General features: G+C 46.3%; 1 protein-coding gene across 2 annotated transcripts in view; it reads left to right on the forward strand.

The window, feature by feature from the left end:
• Positions 1-2,947: 2,947 nt before the first annotated feature.
• Positions 2,948-20,368, forward strand: part of LOC106608229 (forkhead box protein N3) — an 89,818-nt gene continuing 72,397 nt past the window's right edge. For both annotated transcript variants that reach the window (XR_006770342.1, XM_045721092.1), the window contains exon 1: positions 2,948-3,156. The gene's annotated coding sequence lies outside the window, so the exon portion shown is untranslated. The remainder of the gene's footprint in view (positions 3,157-20,368) is intronic.

Here is a 20,368-nt window from a genome sequence, read left to right on the forward strand (position 1 = left end):
TAGTGAAAATAACTAAAATATTTCTGACTCACCCGCTGAACCTATAGCACTTAGATGTACCATTACGTTTGTTAAAATAGAGCACATAGAGTGTACAGTGTGTGAGGACATTATCTCTCCATTATCTCTCCAAATTATTTAGTTGTCTACCTGGCATACTGCACCAGTTAGACATAGCTGCTGCTATCACATCACATCACACGCTCAGCCTCCCTCCCTCTGCCTCTCTATCACCATGCAGATCCTTATGGCGATGAAGAGGAGGAGGAGGAGATGGAGGAGGAGGAAGAGAAGGAGGGGAGGAGGACTTCCACAGTGAGATAGAGTGAGAAAGAGAGAGTGTAATGTTTACTGTTAATTTTTTAAGACAGTGTTTATAAGACCCAAATCCTCTCTGCTTATTCCTCCTCTCCCTCTCTCGCTCTCTCTCTCTTTCTTTCTCTCTCTCTCTCTCTAACTCGGTCTCTCTCTACCTTAGTTTCTCCCCCTCTTTTCTCTCTGTTTCTTGCCTCCTTTCTCTCTCTGTCTGTCTCCCCCTTTCCTGTCTGTCTGTCTGTCTGTCTGTCTGTCTGTCTGTCTGTCTGTCTGTCTGTCTGTCTGTCTGTCTGTCTGTCTGTCTGTCTGTCTGTCTGTCTGTCTGTCTGTCTGTCTGTCTGTCTGTCTCTCTCTCTCTCTCTCTCTGTCTCTCTCTCTCTCTCACACACACAGTAGTTGCAGTACCGTGAACAAAAGCAGCTTAATGTAAAGGGGATACCCAAATATACGTCGGAGCTTAGTCCTGGTTTTGATTATGATATCTCTGTTATGATTCAGTTTCATGTCAAAATATAAAATATGTGCTAAATGTTGGTTTCCTTCTTTAGATTAATATTTCATGTGTTTCCTATTTTGAGAAAGTCCTTCAGCCAACCAATCAGTCAGCCAATCAGTCAGCCAGCCAGCCAACCAGTCAGTCAGACAGCTAGTCAGTCAGCCAGTCAGTCCGTGAGCTAGCCAGACAGCCAGCTAGTCAGTCAGCCAGCCAGCAAGTCAGTCAGTCAACCAGTCAGCTAGTTACAGGCAGACATTCAACTAGCCAGCCAGTCAGCTAGTCAGTCAGTCAGTTACCCAGCCAGCCAGCTAGTCAGTCAGCCAGCCAGCCAGCCAGTCTGCCAGTCAGCCAACCAGTCAGTCAGCTAGCCAGACAGTCAGTCAGTCAGTCAACCAGTCAGCTAGTTACAGGCAGACATTCAACTAGCCAGCCAGTCAGCTAGTCAGTCAGTCAGTTACCCAGCCAGCCAGCTAGTCAGTCAGCCAGCCAGCCAGCCAGTCTGCCAGTCAGCCAACCAGTCAGTCAGCTAGCCAGACAGTCAGGCAGTCAGTCAGTTACCCAGCCAGCTAGTCAGTCAGCCAGCCAGCCAGTCAGACAGTCAGACAGCAAGTCAGTCAGTCAACCAGTCAGCTACTTAGACAGTCAGACATTCAGCTAGCCAGCCAGCCAGCCAGTCAGCTAGTCAGTCAGTCAGTCAGTTACCCAGCCAGCCAGCTAGTCAGTCAGTCAGCCAGCCAGCGAGTCAGCCAGCCAGCCAGTCAGCTAGTTAGACAGTCAGACATTCTGCTAGCCAGCCAGCCAGTCTGCCAGTCAGCCAGCCAGCCAGTCAGCTAGTCAGACAGTCAGGCAGCAGTCAGCCAGTCAGTCAGACAGCCAGCCAGCTAGTCAGTCAGCCAGCCAGCGAGTCAGCCAGCCAGTCAGCTAATCAGCTAATCAGACAGTCAGACAGTCAGACAGTCAGCCAGTCAGTCAGTCAGTCAGTCAGTCAGCTAGCCAGCCAGCCAGCCAGCCAGCCAACCAGTCAGTCAGGATGTCAGTCAGCCAACCAGTCAGTCAGACAGACAGCTAATCAGTCAGCCAGTCAGTCAGTGAGCTAGCCAGACAGACAGCTAGTCAGTCAGTCAGTCAGCCAGCCAGCAAGTCAGTCAGTCAACCAGTCAGCTAGTTAAACAGTCAGACATTCAGCTAGCCAGCCAGCCAGCAAGTCAGACAGTCAGTCAGTCACCCAGCAAGCCAGCTAGTCAGTCAGTCAGCCAGCCAGGGAGTCAGTCAGTCAGCCAGCCAGTTACCCACCCAGCCAGCTAGTCAGTCAGCCAGCCAGTGAGTCAGCCAGCCAGCCAGTCAGCTAATCAGACAGTCAGCCAGTCAGTCAGTCAGCCAGTCAGCCAGCCAGCCAGCTAGTCTGACAGTCTGACAGTCAGGCAGTCAGTCAGTTACCCAGCCAGCCAGCTAGTCAGTGAGCCAGCCAGCTAGTCAGACAGTCAGACAGTCAGCCAGCCAGCCAGCCAGCCAGCAAGTCAGCCAGTCAGGCAGTCAGACAGTCAGCCAACTAGTCAGACAGTCAGGCAGTCAGTCAGTTACCCAGCCAGTCAGCTAGTCAGACAGTCAGGCAGTCAGCCAGCCGTTACCCACCCAGCCAGCCAGCTAGTCAGTCAGCCAGCTAGTGAGTCAGCCAGCCAGCCAGTCAGCTAATCAGACAGCCAGCCAGCCAGTCAGGCAGTCAGTGAGTTACCCAGCCAGCCAGCCAGCTAGTCAGACAGTCAGCCAGTCAGACAGCAAGTCAGTCGGTCAGTCAGTCAGCCAGTTAGCCTACTGGAGCCTCTGGACAGCATGATCTGATCGGCTCCCTCTAGGCCGGCCCTCGTTGTCCTGGCAACCTGCTGACGCTCTGAGGTAGGGGAGAGGGGAGGAGGAGGGAGGCAGGGAGGGCTCCGCTCAGAGACAATGGCATTCTTTCAAAGAAAATCACTAGCACTAGGACCCTGGAGGAGGCTGGGACTCCTGTGGTGGTGGGGCAGGCCAGGCAGGCTGACTGGCTGAGCTGTGTAACACACAGCCCTGCTCAGAGAGAGAGAGGGAGCCTGCTCAGAGAGAGAGAGAGAGAGAGAGAGAGAGAGAGAGAGAGAGAGAAGGGGAAGAGAGAGAGACTACAGGAACGCAGTCAGTTGCCTGTGCTGCTCAGTACCAGAAACAGGGAGCTGGGGAGGAAATGGAGGGGCTCAGGATCATCGGCGGGAACTGACATTATAGACCAGGAGAGGAGAGGAGAGGAGAGGAGAGGGAGAACTATCGGAGAGGAGAGGAGGAAAGGAAGGGGCTCGTCTGCACAACAGAAGATTTCTAAGGTGACTTTATGTCTCTTTTCAATAGCTGGATGTGGTGAGATGGGGAGGGATGTGTGTCTGTGTGTGGAAAGAGATCTTTTAGCTTCCAGAAGAGGTTGAGTGTTGACATGTGCTGCATCGCTTCACTTCTAAGTAGAGAGAGGAAAATAAACGGAGTGTGTGTGAGTGTGTGTGTTTTTTTCTGTGTGTTTTTCTGTGAGACAGACAGAGAGAGAGTGTTATGTGGCTGTTTTGAAGGGAGGGTTAACCTTTTACTGCAGTGGGATAAGTCAGGCTCACACAGAGTGTTTCTTGGTAGTCTAAAACAAATCTACTTTAAAACAAAAGTATACACCTCACACACATGGTTATGGGCTTCAGAAAAAGAAACACCTGTCAGATATAGAGTTAATTTGTATTACATTTTGAGTTTATAATCCCAATATTACACTTTTATACATCACAGAAGACTGAAATATAACAAAACCATTTGACATAGAAACACAGGATTTTCAGGGTTTAAAAAAATTAATTATGCAAAATATGAATAACATTCCACCCATGAGGCCACTAGGTCATTTGACTGCAGGAAAGGGGTACATGGAAATCTATCTTGACAGTTGTTGACTGGAATGAAAGGGTTCAGAGAAGTGTACACTTCTAAGGGAACAGGGTGATCCCGTCCACGCTGAAGATGACTCATGTTAGAAGTAGAGATCAAGGCAGGGAGAGAGGGAGAGAGTGAGAGAGAGAGAGAGCAAGAGAGAGAGAGAACGAGAGAGAGAGAGAGAGAGAGCAAGAGAGAGAGAGAACGAGAGAGAGAGAGAGTGATCAAGGGAGGGAGAGATGGAGAGAGTGAGAGCGAGAGAGAGAGAGATGGAGAGAGAGAGCGAGAGAGTGTTGTTTGTGTCGCACTGCTTTGCTTTATCTTGGCCATGTCACAGTTGTAAATGAGAACTTGTTCTCAACTAGCTTACCTGGTTAAATAAAGGTGAAATAAAAAAATTAAAAAAAGAGAGAGAGAGCAAGAGATAGAGAGAGAGAGAGACAGAAAATATCTCAGTCAATTCCAAACTTCTGTGCATTTACTAATGACATATTCTGGGTGAGGGAGAAACCAGTAATATTAGTGCCAGATAGGTACATGATTCCCATAGCCTGAGGGACATCCCATGACCATTACTTCCCTGTAGTATTTACATTGTATTTATCTGACAGTAATACACAATGTAACCATCATCCATTTTGTCTTTTTAAAATCTTTTATAGTATTTATCAACCAAAGATTCCCCAATACAACAGCAGTAGTACAGTACCTGTACACATGATTATATGGACTATTAATATTACTACTGAAATAAACGGGATCTCATTATCCTCTTTGCATTGTACTGTATTTACTGAAATTCTATACGTATATGCTGCTTTGGCAATATCTACAAATTGTATTTCACACCAATAAAGCAATCTGAATTTGAGAGAGAGAGAGAGAGAGAGAGAGAGAGAGAGAGAGAGAGAGAGAGAGAGAGAGAGAGAGAGAGAGAGAGAGAGAGAGAGAGAGAGAGAGAGAGAGAGAGAGAGAGAGAGAGAGACAGAGAGAGAGAGAGAGACATTTGAAATGTGTCTATTCCTTTGAAACTATGTATTATTTCCTGTCCATTTTTTATTGATTATTTCACTTGCTTTGCAAATGTAAACATATGTTTCCAACACCAATAAAGCCCTTTGAATTACTTGAGTTGAGAGAGGACGATAGAGAGAGGAAGACAGAGAGAGAGAGCGAGAAAGAGAGAGAAAGCAGAAGAGAGAGGAAGAAAGGGAGAAAGAGAGAGAGAGAGAGGCAGAGAGAGGAAGAGAGAGGGAGAGGGATAGGGAGAGAGAGAGAAAGGGGGAGAGAGAGAGAGGGAGAGAGAGAGAGAAAGAGAGAGAGTAAGAGAGAGGAAGAGAGAGAGAGGAAGAGAGAGAGAGAGAGAGAGAGAGAGAGAAAGAAAGAAAGAAAGAAAGAAAGAAAGAAAGAAAGAAAGAAAGAAAGAAAGAAAGAAAGAAAGAAAGAAAGAAAGAAAGAAAGAAAGAAAAAGAAAGAAAGAGGAGAGGAGAGATAGAGGGAGAGAGAGAGGAGAGAGGGAGGGAGAGGAAGAGAGGAAGAGAGAGAGAGGTTTGGGTTGTTAATATACAGTACAATATGTCCAAGGATAGAGAGAGAAGAGAGAGGGAGAGAGAGAGAGAGAGAAAGAGAGAGGGAGAGAGAGAGAGGAAGAGAGAGGGAGAGAGAGAGAAAGAAAGAGAGAAAGAGAGAGGAAGAGAGAGAGAGAAAGAGAGAGGGAGAGAGAGGGAAAGAAAGAGAGAAAGAGAGAGGAAGAGAGAGAGAGAGAGAGAGAGAGAGAGAGCGAGAGAAAGAGAGAGGGAGAGAGAGAGGAAGAGAGAGAGAGAGAGAGAGAGAGGAAGAGAGAGGGAGAGGTTTAGGTTGTTATTACACAGTACAATGTGTCCAAGGATAGAGAGAGGAGAGTCATTTGGAGTGTGCCCCTGGCTTTCCATAAATAAAAACCAAGAAAATGGTGCCATCTGGTTTGATCGGACACTTTTTTTCAATTTTCGCCTAAAATGACATACCCAAATCTAACTGCCTGTAGTTCAGGACTTGAAGCAAGGATATGCATTTTCTTGGTACCAGCTGAAAGGAAACACTTTGAAGTTTGTGGAAATGTGAAAGGAATGTAGGACAATATAACACGTTAGATCTGGTAAAAGATAATACAAAGAAAAAAAACGACCCGTTCATTTGTATTTTTCTTTACCATCAACTTTGAAATGCAAGGGAAAGGCAATAATGTATTATTCCAGCCCAGGTGCAACTTAGATTTTGCCCACTAGATGGCAGCAGTGTATGTGCAAAGTTTTAGACTGATCCAATGAACCATTGTATTTATGTTCAAAATTTGGTATCAAGTAGGCCCAAATGTGCCTAATTTGTTTTTTAATAACTTTTCATGTTCAAAACTGTGCACTCTCCTCTAACAATAGCATGGTATTCTTTCACTGTAATAGCTACAGTAAATTGCACAGTGCAGTTAGATTTTACAAAAATGTAAGCTTTCTGACAATATCAGCTATGTCTATGTAAATAACACATTCTCTTGTTACTTACAACCTCATGCTAATTGCATTAGCCTACGTTAGCTCAACCGTCCCGCAGGGGACCCATCAATCCTGAATAACTTTAATATTAGAAATTTGAAATGATATACTGAAGTATATTTAAAACCAAATACTTTTAGAGTTTTACTGAAGTATAATTTTACTGGGTGACTCACTTTTACTTGAGTCATTTTCTATTAAGATATCTTTACTTTACTCAAGTTTGACAGTTGAGTACTTTTTCCACCACTGTGTGTGTGAGTGTGTGTGTGTGTGCATGCCTGAGTGTGTGTGTGAGTGCATGTGTGTGTGTGTGTGGGTGCATGTGTGTGTGTGTGTCTGAGTGTGTGTGTTTGTTTGTGACAAACAGGTTGAGAGAGTCAGATCTGTTCAGACGCACAGCAACAGTGGAAATAGTGGGTAAGGCTGAGCACTAGCACACACACACACATACACACTGCTCACACACGCTAACACACACACACACACACACACACACACACACTGCTCACACACGCTAACACATACACACACTGCTCACACACGCTAACACACACACACACCGCTCACACACGCTAACACACACACACACACTGCTCACACAAGCACACTGCTCACGTACGCTAACACACACACACTGCTCACACACGCTAACACACACACACACACACACACACACACACACACACACACACACACACGCTAACACACACACACTGCTCACATATGCTAACACACACACTGCTCACACACGCTAACACACACAATCTCCTGCCAGCTGTACATCTGTGTGTGTGTGTTTCGTGAGAGTGAACGAGTCTGTAATTATCGGGTGCGTGTCATGTGTGTGTTTTCGCCATTGAACATCTCTGTAAGTAAGCATGTTAGCATTTCACGGTAAGTCTCTGTCTCTGTGTGTGTGTGTTACATCTCTGTCAGTAAGCATTTCACGGTAAGGTCTACACCTGTTGTATTCAGCGCCCGTGTCAGATACATTTGATTTGATTGCAACAGTGTTTGTTTTTCTATTATTGTAGGGTGTGTGTGTTACATCTCTCTGTGTACACATCTCTATCTGTGTGTTACATCTCTATCTGTGTACACATCTCTATCTGTGTGTTACATCTCTATCTGTGTGTTACATCTCTATCTGTGTGTGTTACATCTCTATCTGTGTACACATCTCTATCTGTGTACACATCTCTATCTGTGTGTTACATCTCTATCTGTGAACACATCTCTATCTGTGTACACATCTCTATCTTTGTGTTACATCTCTATGTGTGTGTGTTACATCTCTATCTGTGTGTTACAATTCTGTCTCTGTGTGTGTTACATCTCCATCTGTGTGTGTTACATCTCCATCTGTGTGTTACATCTCTATCTGTGTGTGTTACATTTCTGTCTGTGTGTTACATCTCTATCTGTGTGTGTTACATCTCTATCTGTGTGTTACAATTCTGTCTTTGTGTGTGTTACATCTCTATCTGTGTGTTACAATTCTGTCTCTGTGTGTGTTACATCTCTATCTGTGTGTTACATCTCTATCTGTGTGTTACATCTCTATCTGTGTGTGTTACATCTCCACCTGTGTGTAACATCTCTGTCTCTGTGTGTTACATCTCTATCTGTATGTGTTACATCTCTATCTGTGTGTGTTACATCTCTATCTGTGTGTGTTACATCTCCACCTGTGTATAACATCTCTGTCTCTGTGTGTTACATCTCTATCTGTGTGTGTTACAATTCTGTCTCTGTGTGTGTTACATCTCTATCTGTGTGTTACATCTCTATCTGTGTGTTACATCTCTATCTGTGTGTTACATCTCTGTCTGTGTGTAACATCTCTATCTGTGTGTGTTACATTTCTGTCACTGTGTGTGTTACATCTCTATCTGTGTGTTACATCTCTATCTGTGTGTGTTACATCTCTATCTGTGTGTGTTAGATTTATATCTGTGTGTGTTACATTTATATCTGTGTGTGTTACATCTCTATCTGTGTGTGTGTTACATTTCTGTCTCTGTGTGTGTTACATCTCTGTCTGTGTGTGTTACATCTCTGTCTGTGTGTGTTACATTTCTGTCTCTGTGTGTGTTACATCTCTGTCTGTGTGTGTTACATCTCTATCTGTGTGTGTGTTACATTTCTGTCTCTGTGTGTGTTACATCTCTGTCTGTGTGTGTTACACCTCTGTCTGTGTGTGTTACATCTCTGTCTGTGTGTGTTACATCTCTGTCTGTGTGTGTGTGTTATTTAACCTCTATCTATTAATGTGTGTTATTAAATTTGTATATATGTATCTGTCTGTGTGTTATTAAATCTCTACATTTTTATCTGTCTGTGTGTTATTAAATCTCTACATTTTTATCTGTCTGTGTGTTATTAAATCTCTACATTTTTATCTGTCTGTGTGTTATTAAATCTCTACATTTTTATCTGTCTGTGTGTTATTAAATCTCTACATTTTTATCTGTCTGTGTGTTATTAAATCTCTATCTATGTATCTGTCTGTGTGTGTATAAATGTATATGCACGGCAGTGCAGGGAATGTTCACTTGTCAGATAGTGTATCTATTTCCATTTCTGTCTTCATGTCTGTGGTCTGTGTGCGTGATTGGCTCAGCTATTTTTATATCTCCATGTCCCTATGTGTTTGAGCGAGAGAGAGAGCGAGAGAGAGAACCTGTGACGATCTTATCAGGAGCTTTCAGTGTGGTAGTTCATTCATAATTCACCCGCCCCATAGCATCGTTCATTCAGATATTACCCGCCGTGGCTGTGTTGACTCAGGATGTCACCCTCACGTCTTCCTATGAACCCCTCTATGGAGGAACTCAGGACCGTGACACCTGTAACTGACACACCACCAACATCAATATACTATTGATGCAAAAGTGTGACATGTCCTTTTTATTTTAATGAAACCTTCATTTATCCCAGATAAAACATGTGATTGTCTTGATCTAGCATAGACAGATAATGCACAGCTAATATCGGTCCTCTATGGTTTCCAGCAGTCGTCTGCTTTTGTCCATATTGACATATCCAGTCCTCTGTAGTCTGGACATGAGAGTGAAGGGCAAGTCAATGTCATAGAGACCATCTTAAACCAAAAGGGTCAATAGCGACTTTAGATTTTACACAAGAGGTCAGCACTGAAAAAGGCAATATTTAACTCTTCGAGCTAATTCACATAACCCTCCTCTCTCCCCCTTCCTTCCTCCCTCCTTCCTCCACCCTCCCTCCTCCCTCCACCTCCCCCTCCTCCCGCCTTACTCCCCCTCCTCCCTCCTCCTTCCTAATTGTCATTGACTAGCCACCTTACTGTGCCCAAATGGAGTCATTGCCCACAGTACCGCGAGCCCGGCTCAATTGGCCCCGCTCACGCCAGTTAAAAAGCACCAGTGTGTGTGTGTGTGTGTGTGTGTGTGTGTGTGTGTGTGTGTGTGTGTGTGTGTGTGTGTTGTGTGTGTATGTATGCTCTCGCTAGCTCACGGTCTATAAAGCCACCAGCTTAGGTCACAATAGAGCATATAAATGAACAACATTGTAGTCTTTCAGGGAGTTGCTGTCATTGCTGTTGGTTGCTGATAGATTTGAAAGCCTAGCTGGCAGTGTGGTGGGTGTGTCTGCTTAGCTTTTAATGACACAGTAAAAGAGGGAAAAGACTCTTGTTGAAAAGCTTTGGCTTCTTAAAGGTGAGCAGTTTATTACATTTACATTTAAGTCATTTAGCAGACGCTCTTATCCAGAGCGACTTACAAAATGGTGCATTCACCTTATGATATCCAGTGGAACAACCACTTTACAATAGTGCATCTAAATCTTTTAAGGGGGGGGGTTAGAAGGATTACTTTATCCTATCCTAGGTATTCCTTAAAGAGGTGGGGTTTCAGGTGTCTCCGGAAGGTGGTGATTGACTCCGCTGTCCTGGCGTCGTGAGGGAGCTTGTTCCACCATTGGGGTGCCAGAGCAGCGAACAGTTTTGACTGGGCTGAGCGGGAACTGTGCTTCCTCAGAGGTAGGGGGGCCAGCAGGCCAGTGGTGGATGAACGCAGTGCCCTTGTTTGGGTGTAGGGCCTGATCAGAGCCTGAAGGTATGGAGGTGCCGTTCCCTTCACAGCTCCGTAGGCAATCACCATGGTCTTGTAGCGGATGCGAGCTTCAACTGGAAGCCAGTGGAGAGAGCGGAGGAGCGGGGTGACGTGAGAGAACTTGGGAAGGTTGAACACCAGACGGGCTGCGGCGTTCTGGATGAGTTGTAGGGGTTTAATGGCACAGGCAGGGAGCCCAGCCAACAGCGAGTTGCAGTAATCCAGACGGGAGATGACAAGTGCCTGGATTAGGACCTGCGCCGCTTCCTGTGTGAGGCAGGGTCGTACTCTGCGAATGTTGTAGAGCATGAACCTACAGGATCGGGTCACCGCCTTGATGTTAGTGGAGAACGACAGGGTGTTGTCCAGGATCACGCCAAGGTTCTTAGCACTCTGGGAGGAGGACACAAGGGAGTTGTCAACCGTGATGGCGAGATCATGGAACGGGCAGTCCTTCCCCGGGAGGAAGAGCAGCTCCGTCTTGCCGAGGTTCAGCTTGAGCTGGTGATCCGTCATCCACACTGATATGTCTGACAGACATGCAGAGATGCGATTCGCCGCCTGGTTATCAGAAGGGGGAAAGGAGAAGATTAATTGTGTGTCGTCTGCATAGCAATGATAGGAGAGACCATGTGAGGATATGACAGAGCCAAGTGACTTGGTGTATAGCGAGAATAGGAGAGGGCCTAGAACAGAGCCCTGGGGGACACCAGTGGTGAGAGCGCATGGTGCGGAGACAGATTCTCGCCACGCCACCTGGTAGGAGCGACCTGTCAGGTAGGACGCAATCCAAGCGTGGGCCGCGCCGGAGATGCCCAACTCGGAGAGGGTGGAGAGGAGGATCTGATGGTTCACAGTATCAAAGGCAGCAGATAGGTCTAGAAGGATGAGAGCAGAGGAGAGAGAGTTAGCTTTAGCAGTGCGGAGAGCCTCCGTGACACAGAGAAGAGCAGTCTCAGTTGAATGCCCAGTCTTGAAACCTGACTGATTAGGATCAAGAAGGTCATTCTGAGAGAGATAGCAGGAGAGCTGGCCAAGGACGGCACGTTCAAGAGTTTTGGAGAGAAAAGAAAGAAGGGATACTGGTCTGTAGTTGTTGACATCGGAGGGATCGAGTGTAGGTTTTTTCAGAAGGGGTGCAACTCTCGCTCTCTTGAAGACGGAAGGGACGTAGCCAGCGGTCAAGGATGAGTTGATGAGCGAGGTGAGGAAGGGGAGAAGGTCTCCGGAAATGGTCTGGAGAAGAGAGGAGGGGATAGGGTCAAGTGGGCAGGTTGTTGGGCGGCCGGCCGTCACAAGACGCGATATTTCATCTGGAGAGAGAGGGGAGAAAGAGGTCAAATCACAGGGTAGGGCAGTGTGAGCAGGACCAGCGGTGTCGTTTGACTTAGCAAACGAGGATCGGATATCGTCAACCTTCTTTTCAAAATGGTTGACGAAGTCATCCGCAGAGAGGGAGGAGGGGGGGAGGGGGAGGAGGATTCAGGAGGGAGGAGAAGGTAGCGAAGAGCTTCCTAGGGTTAGAGGCAGATGCTTGGAATTTAGAGTGGTAGAAAGTGGCTTTAGCAGCAGAGACAGAAGAGGAGAATGTAGAGAGGAGTGAGTGAAAGGATGCCAGGTCCGCAGGGGAGGCGAGTTTTCCTCCATTTCCGCTCGGCTGCCCGGAGCCTTGTTCTGTGAGCTCGTAGTGAGTCGTCGAGCCACGGAGCAGGAGGGGAGGACCGAGCCGGCCTGGAGGATAGGGGACAGAGAAAATCAAAGGATGCAGAAAGGGAGGAGAGGAGGGTTGAGGAGGCAGAATCAGGAGATAGGTTGGAGAAGGTTTGAGCAGAGGGAAGAGATGATAGGATAGAAGAGGAGAGAGTAGCGGGAGAGAGAGAGCGAAGGTTGGGACGGCGCAATACCATCCGAGTAGGGGCAGAGTGAGAAGTGTTGGATGAGAGCAAGAGGGAAAAGGATACAAGGTAGTGGTCGGAGATTTGGAGGGGAGTTGCAATGAGATTAGTGGAAGAACAGCATCTAGTAAAGATGAGGTCAAGCGTATTGCCTGCCTTGTGAGTAGGGGGGGAAGGTGAGAGGGTGAGGTCAAAAGAGGAGAGGAGTGGAAAGAAGGAGGCAGAGAGGAATGAGTCAAAGGTAGACGTGGGGAGGTTAAAGTCACCCAGAACTGTGAGAGGTGAGCCATCCTCAGGAAAGGAACTTATCAAGGCGTCAAGCTCATTGATGAACTCTCCAAGGGAACCTGGAGGGCGATAAATGATAAGGATGTTAAGCTTGAAAGGGCTGGTAACTGTGACAGCATGGAATTCAAATGAGGAGATAGACAGATGGGTCAGGGGAGAAAGAGAGAATGTCCACTTGGGAGAGATGAGGATTCCAGTGCCACCACCCCGCTGGCTCGATGCTCTAGGGGTATGCGAGAACACGTGGGCAGACGAAGAGAGAGCAGTAGGAGTAGCAGTGTTATCTGTGGTAATCCATGTTTCCGTCAGCGCCAGGAAGTCTAGGGACTGGAGGGTAGCATAGGCTGAGATGAACTCAGCCTTGTTGGCTGCAGACCGGCAGTTCCAGAGGCTGCCGGAGACCTGGAACTCCACGTGGGTTGTGCGCGCTGGGACCACCAGGTTAGAGTGGCAGCGGCCACGCGGTGTGAAGCGTTTGTATGGCCTGTGCAGAGAGGAGAGAACAGGGATAGACAGACACATAGTTGACAAGCTACAGAAGTGTTGTTTCTTGTATTATTGTCTCCTGTGTCTTTAGAGAACTGTTTCACTTTGATATCTTTTTTCTTCTGTCCTGATTTTCTCTTTCTTTTCTTCTGTTAACTAGATATTCTTTGTTGTTCTTCGTTAGCTAGCTAGCTTCTTCCAAAAGAGTCCCTAGCAACTGCTTAGCAACTGGTAAACAATTCAGCTTGCTAAGATAACTACAATTTTATGAAAAATAGTTATTTTTCAAAAGCCTATCTTCTTTGTTTGTTGCTTGTTTTTTCTCCTATTCAGTCTTGCAGTTTTCTTTTGCTTTTTTCCGATGTACTTCACTCTAAAAACCATGTAAATTTCAATATTTGTAGGAGCTCATTTTTCAGCTGCTGCTGCTCAAATTGGAGTTCCGGAACTAGTTTATGGTAGAATAGTAAAGGGTTCAGTCCAAAGGAGTGTGTTTTGGACTGAATATTATGTGTGTGTGTGGGTGTGTCTGTGTGGGTGTGTGTGTGTGTGTGTGTCTGTGTGGGTTTGTGTCTGTGTGGGTTTGTGTGTGTGTGTGTGTGTCTGTGTGGGTTTGTGTGTGGGTGGGTTTGTGTGTGTGTGTGTGTGTGTGTGTGTGTGTGTGTGCGTGCATGGTGGAGGTATGCCGCGGTGCTGCGCTGGTTGCTAAGCGGAGCAGGGACGTGGGTGGAAGGTGGAAGGAATTCCTGTTGACAGGAACGTTTGTTTATGCAGGGAGGGGAAGTGTGTGTTGTGTTCTGTGTGTGTGTGTGTTGCTTGGTGGTGAACACACACACACATGCAAAGAACACATACACACACTTTCCCTCGGCATGGTGCTTCCCGGATAAACAAACGTTCCTGTCGACAGGAAATCCTTCCACCCACATCCCTGCTTCGCTTAGCAACCAGCACAGCGTCACGGCATACCTCCACACACACACACACACACACACACACACACACACACACACACACACACACACACACACACACACACACACACACACACACACACACACACACACACACACACACACCCCCTTCTAGTGTTGGATTTTTTCTTTGGCTTGCATAACGTCCTGGTCGGTGTAATTTGGATGTTCTGTACTTCTTGATGTACCTCGTGGCACTTCCCCCAAAACCCCCATGACGTTATCCCCATAGCACGGACCTGCTCTCTTTCTGTCTCTCTCTCTCCCGCCTCTCTCTCTCCCCTCTTCTCCCTCCGTCTGTCTCTCCGTTCGCTGATGTCATGCCTGTTTTATAGTGTCCCACACGTGAGGACTGCCATATGATCTCACCACCGGCATGGCTCCCACTATAGTTACCTCATTCACATTACGTGAGAGGGAGGGGTGACGTCAGCCCCTCTGGCTAGCTACAGTGATGTCATAGTTGGAAGGAGCCATACAAAGGCATGGCAGTCAGCTAGCCAGAGGAGAGGAGAGGTTTATATAATGTGTTTACCTCGGTGCTTTGCTCTTTACAGTAGACACTGTTATCAGGGGCATTAATGACACACTTTGGGGTATCGTTTTCAACTAAACACTTGGTTTCACATTAAGTTGAGAGTTTGGGGGTTGGGGAATTACTCTCAAATTCGTAGATTGAGTTATGGATGTTAGAATTGACAGGCCAGGAGATCAACATATTTTGAAGCCATACATAGTTTGTTTACAAAGACATCTATGGGTATATCATTAATATCACAGATTACACATTTAAGTCTCTGAAGGGACTGGTAGAGTCTGGTAGAGACTGGTAGAGACTGGTAGAGACTGGTAGAGTCTAGTAGAGTCTAGAAGAGTCTAGAAAAGTCTGGTACAGACTGGTAGAGTCTGGTAGAGATTGGTAGAGTCTGGTAGAGTCTGATCTAATGGCCTTCTGCTCTGATGTTAGAAGGGAGATTTGACCTCTACAGAGTCCTTTATAGCCCACTGTATAGCCCACTGTTAAGCAGCCACTGTATAGCCCACTGTATAGCCCAGTAGCAATGCCACTGTATAGCCCACTGTATAGCCCAGTAGCAATGCCACTGTATAGCCCACTGTATAGCCCACTGAATAGCCCACTTTATAGCCCACTGTTAAGCAGCCACTGTTAAGCAGCCACTGAATAGCCCACTGTATAGCCCACTGTTAAGCAGCCACTGTATAGCCCACTGTATAGCCCACTGTATAGCCCACTGAATAACCCACTGTATAGCCCACTGTATAGCCCAGTAGCAATGCCACTGTATAGCCCACTGTATAGCCCACTGAATAGCCCACTTTATAGCCCACTGTTAAGCAGCCACTGTTAAGCAGCCACTGTTAAGCAGCCACTGTATAGCCCACTGTATAGCCCACTGTATAGCCCACTGTATAGTCCACTGTATAGCCCACTGTTAAGCAGCCACTGTATAGCCCACTGTATAGTCCACTAGATAGCCCACTAGATAGCCTACTGAATTGCCCACGGTATAGCCCACTATATAGTTACTGTATAGCCCACTGTATAGTTATTGTATAGCCCACTGTATAGCCCACTGTATAGCCCACTGAATAGCCCACTGAATAGCCCACTGTATAGCAGTCACTGTATAGCCCACGGTATAGTTACTGTATAGCCCACTGTATAGTTACTGTCTAGCCCACTATATAGTTACTGTATAGCCCACTGTATAGTTATTGTATAGCCCACTGAATAGCCCACTGTATAGCAGTCACTGTATAGCCCACTGTATAGTTACTGTATAGCCCACTATATAGTTACTGTATAGCCCACTGAATAGCCCACTATATAGTTACTGTATAGCCCACTGTATAGTTACTGTATAGCCCACTGTATAGTTACTGTATAGCCCACTGTATAGCCCACTGTATAGCCCACTCTATAGCCCACTGTATAGCCCACTGTATAGCCCACTGTATAGTTACTGTATAGCCCACTGTATAGCCCACTGTATAGTTACTGTATAGCCCACTGTATAGTTACTGTATAGCCCACTGTATAGTTACTGTATAGCCCACTGTATAGTTACTGTATAGCCCACTGTATCGATGCCCCTGAGACACAGACTGTTTTTGAAACTGATCGCCCTTTGTTGTGTCTAGTAAATGTGTGTGTGTGTTCTTCTGTTTGACCTTTGTTGTCGATACTGATCTGAGAACTAAAATCTATCCAAGAGGAGGAAGACACTGAAAAACTAAAAGTGGACAGTCAGAAACTTCGAGATGTTAGTGATTTTAATTGAGACGTCCACACTCTTGGAAAGAAAGGAGCTATCTAGAACCTTAAAGGACACTTTGAAGAACCCTACATTTTGTTGCAGGTAGAACATTTTTGAGGTTCCATGTAGAACTATTTCTTCAAAGGGTTCTGCATGGAACCCAAAGGTGTTTTACATGGAACCAAGACTGGTTCTACCTGGAACCAAAAAGTGTTTTCCTATGGGGACAGACAAAAAAAACTTTTGGAAAACATTTTTCTAAGAGTGGTTTTTAAAAAGTCCCAAATAAGTGGAAAAACTGAGAGGTATCTACTTCTGAATTTCTGGGATTGGAAAAGTAGCAATGTGTTTCATTCCCAAAAAATGAGCCATCTATCTCATACTCTTTAACAAGCTGCCTCTCTCACACACACACACACACACACACACACACACACACACACACACACACACACACACACACACACACACACACACACACACACACACACACACACCCACCAACACACTGGACTCTCCAAGTATGAGGATCTCAGAACAGACTTTGTGTGCTGTAGACAGCCAAAGAAATACATTAGAGTGATATTCCAGTGATTATCTGATTGCTGTACGAACCACATGAAAACCTATCCCCTATATACGTAGTGGACTACTTTTGACCAGTGCACTATTTAGGGAATAGGGTGTAATTTCAAACACATCCTTAGGCCTCTGAGTCCAAAACAGCAGTCATGGTCTAATCTACAACTCAATGAGCAATGTTCATATTCAGACACCGACAGTTATTTATACTCGAGGGGAAAATACCTTCCCCTCGTCCTGTACAAGTATACACTCAATCTCCCCTTACAGTACAAGTATACACTAAATATCCCCCAACAGTACATGTATACACTCAAATCAAAGTTTATTTGTCATGTGCACTGAATACAACGGGTGTAGTAGACCTTACAGTGAAATGCTTACTTACAGGCTCTAACCAATAGTGCAAAAAAGGTATTAGGTGAACAATAGGCAGGTAAAGAATTAAAACAACAGTAAAAAGACAGGCTATATACAGTAGCGAGGCTACATACAGACACCGGTTAGTCAGGCTGATTGAGGTAGTATGTACATGTAGATATGGTTAAAGTGACTATGCATATATGATGAACAGAGAGTAGCAGTAGCGTAAAAGAGGGGTTAGCCACTGTGCGGGAGCACTGGTTGGTCGGCCCAATTGAGGTAGCATGTACATGAATGTATAGTTAAAGTGACTATGCATATATGATAAACAGAGAGTAGCAGCAGCGTAAAAGGAGGGGTTGGGGTGGGGGGGGAGGGGAGGGGGACACACAATGCAAATAGTCCGGGTAGCCATTTGATTACCTGTTCAGGAGTCTTATGGCTTGGGGGTAAAAACTGTTGAGAAGCCTTTTTGTCCTAGACTTGGCACTCCGGTACGGCTTGCCATGCGGTAGTAGAGAGAACAGTCTAAGACTGGGGTGGCTGGGCTCTTTGACCATTTTTTGGGCCTTCCTCTGACACCGCCTGGTGTAGAGGTCCTGGATGGCAGGCAGCTTAGCCCCAGTGATGTACTGGGCCGTATGCACTACCCTCTGTAGTGCCTTGCGGTCAGAGGCCGAGCAGTTGCCATACCAGGCAGTGATGCAACCAGTCAGGATGCTCTCGATGTTGCAGCTGTAGAACCTTTTGAGGATCTCAGGACACATGCCAAATCTTTTTCGTTTCCTGAGGGGGAATAGGCTTTGTCGTGTCTTGGTGTGTTTGGACCATTCTAGTGTTGTTGTTGATGTGGACACCAAGGAACTTGAAGCTCTCAACCTGCTCCACTACAGCCCCGTCGATAAGAAGGGGATCATGCTCGCTCCTCCTTTTCCTGTAGTCCACAATAATCTCCTTAGTCTTGGTTACGTTGAGGGATAGGTTGTTATTCTGGCACCACCCGGCCAGGTCTCTGACTTCCTCCCATTAGGCTGTCTCGTCGTTGTCGGTGATCAGGCCTACCACTGTTGTGTCGTCTGCAAACTTAATAATGGTGCTGGAGTCATGCCTGGCCATGCAGTCATGGGTGAACAGGAGTAAAGGAGGGGACTGAGCACGCACCCCTGGGGAGCTCCAGTGTTGAGGATCAGCGTTGCTGCCTACCCTCACCACCTGCGGGGCGGACCTACCCTCAGATGTGTTGCTGCCTACCCTCACCACCTGGGGGCGGAGCGTCAGGAAGTCCAGGATCCAGTTGCAGAGGGAGGTGTTTAGTCCCAGGATCCTTAGCTTAGTGATGAGTTTGAGGGTACTATGGTGTTGAACGCTGAGCTGTAGTCAATGAATAGCATTCTCACGTAAGTGTTCCTTTTGTCCAGGTGGGAAAGAGCAGTGTGGAGTGCAATAGAGATTGCATCATCTGTGGATCTGTTTGGGCGGTATGCAAATTGGAGTGGGTCTAGGGTTTCTGGGATAATGGTGTTGATGTGAGCCATGACCAGCCTTTCAAAGCATTTCATGGCTACAGGTGTGAGTGCTACGACTTAAAACATGTTGGTATTGCAGACTCGGACAGGAAGAGGTTGAAAATGCTAGTGAAGACACTTGCCAGTTGGTCACCGCATGCTCGCAGTAGAAGTCCTGGTAATCCGTCTGGCCCTGCAGACTTGTGAATGTTGACCTGTTTAAAGGTCTTACTCACATCAGCTGCGGAGAGCGTGATCACACAGCTGGTGCTCTCATGCATGTTTCAGTGTTATTTGCCTCGAAGCGAGCATAGAAGTAGTTTAGCTCGTCTGGTAGGCTCGTGTCACTGGGCAGCTCTCGGCTGTGCTTCCCTTTGTAGTCTGTAATGCTTTGCAAGCCCTGCCACATTCAGCGAGTATCAGAGCCGGTGTAGTACGATTCAAACTTAGTCCTGTATTGAAGCTTTGCCTGTTTGATGGTTTGTCGCAGGGCATACGGGATTTCTTATTAGCTTCCGGGTTAGAGTCCTGCTCCTTGAATGCAGCAGCTCTAGCCTTTAGCTCCGTGCGGATGTTGCCTGTAATTCATGGCTTCTGGATGGGGTATGTACGTACGGTCATGGTGGGGATGACGTCATCAATGCACTTATTGCACTTGATTGTGAGCAAGAATCAGGAGGATAGAATTATGGTCAGATTTGCCAAATGGAGGGCGAGGGAGAGCTTAGTATGCATCTCTGTATGTGGCGTAAAGATGGTCCAGAGTTGTTTTCCCTCTGGTTGCACATTTCACATGCTGATATAATTTTGGTAAGACTGATTTAATTTTCCCAGCATTAAAGTCCCCAGCCACTAGGAGCGCCGCCTCTAGGTGAGCATTTTCCTGTTTGCTTATGGGGGAATACAGCTCATTGAGTGCGGTCTTAGTGCCAGCCTCAGTCTGTTGTGGTTGGAAGACAGCTACGAAAAATACAGATGGAATCTCTAAGTAGATAGTGTGGTCTACAGATCATGAGATACTCTACCTCAGTCGAAGAAAAACCAGCTGTCATGCACCAGCTGTTATTTACAAAAATACATAGTCCGCCGCCCCTTGTCTTACCAGACGCTGCTGTTCTATCTTGCTGATACAGCATATAACCAGATAATGTTGTTGATAATTCAGGCACGACTCTGTGAAGCATACGATATTACAGTTTTGAATGTCCCTTTGGTAGTTTAATCTTCCGCGTAGGTCATCGATTTTTTTTCTGAAGATTGCACCTTTTCTAGCAGAATGGAAGGCAGTGGGGGTTTACTCGATCGCCTACGAATTCTCAGAAGGCAGCCCACCCTCCGGCCCCTTTTTCTCCGTCTTCTCTTCACGCAAATGACGGGGATCTGGGCCTGTTCCCAGGAAAGCAGTATGTCATTCACATCGGACTCGTTAAATGAAAAAAAGGATTCTGCAAGATCATGGTGAGTAATCGCAGTGCTGATGTCCAGAAATAATTTTCGGTCATAAGAGACAATAGCAGCAACATTATGTACAAAATAAGTTAAAAAATAAGTTAGTTACAAAAAAAACACAATTGGATAGGAACACGTAAAACGTGAGCCTTCTTTTCCAGCGCCATTGATGATATG

Source organism: Salmo salar, chromosome ssa06 (assembly GCF_905237065.1).
Source record: "Salmo salar chromosome ssa06, Ssal_v3.1, whole genome shotgun sequence".
NCBI lineage: Eukaryota > Metazoa > Chordata > Actinopteri > Salmoniformes > Salmonidae > Salmo > Salmo salar.